Raw genomic sequence first — 1105 nt, 5'->3', positions numbered from 1 at the left:
GCTGGATGGTATCACTGACTTGATGGACGTGAGTCTGAGTGAACTCTGGGAGTTGGTGATGGACAGGGAGGCCTGGCGTGCTGCGATTCATAGGGTCGCAAAGAGTCGGACACGACTGAGCGACTGAACTGAACTGAAGAAGCTTTTGGTAACGAGCCATTGCAGAGTTCTGCTCCAAGTCTCCAGAATCAGCCTCTCAGATTGGGGGTCCATGATACCCAGGTATCCTGATGTCACCAGCCACAGACTGGTGTTTGGAGACCACTAGACCCGTCTACCAGCTTTGGGATGCAGGTGGTTGTTAGTTTGCCAGCGAGCAAATGGAGACGTGAAGTGACTTGACCAGGTTCCAGACTTACTTCACAGAGCCATAACTAGGGACAGAGGTCTCCTGGATCCGTGTTCACATTCGAGTCTCATTAAGGAAAAGCTTTGTCCTTTGCTTTGCTAAATACACTTGCAACCTGGGGCTTTCACTCTCCCAGACTGAGGGACTACATTTTTACTTTCAGTGGCTTTTAAGACTTTGGGGCTTCCCTGGTGGCTCGGTCGGTAAAGAATTTGCCTGCAACATAGAGACTGGAGTTCAATCCCTGGGTTGGGAAGATCCTATGAAGGGAATGGCTACCCACTCCAGAATTGGAGAATTCCATGGACAGAGAAGCCGGTGGGCTATAGTCCATGGGGGTCACAAAGAGTCAGACACTACTGAGCAACTAACACACTTTGAGGACTTCGGACAATGGAAAAGGCTTGGATCTAGAGCTGGCCAGACCTGGTTTAAATCCCTCCTGACCCTCTAGAAGTGGTAACTCCTCAGTTTTTCTGAGGATCAAATGAGATGACATCATGTGAGGTGACTTGCACAGTAAAGAATCACTTGGCAAGAATCACAGAACACTGATCTCCCTCGTTTCATTATTAAGAGTTCACGTTGTGTGCTGTTGGCATTTTACATGCATCTCATTTGCTTCTCAAGACAGGTGAGCTGGGTCTCTGGTGTTAAAGGTGTCTAAATTGAGCCCCAGAAGGGTTAATACCTAACCCCAAAGGCAGTTACAGAAAGAAGAAAACCAGGGTTCTTACTCCAGTCCCTACAACTCAC

Source organism: Bison bison, unplaced genomic scaffold (genome assembly GCF_000754665.1).
Source record: "Bison bison bison isolate TAMUID 2011002044 unplaced genomic scaffold, Bison_UMD1.0 scf7180017864457, whole genome shotgun sequence".
In the NCBI taxonomy this organism is placed as follows: Eukaryota; Metazoa; Chordata; class Mammalia; order Artiodactyla; family Bovidae; genus Bison; species Bison bison.
The sequence above is the reverse complement of the archived record's forward strand: the minus strand, read 5'-3'. Positions refer to the sequence as shown.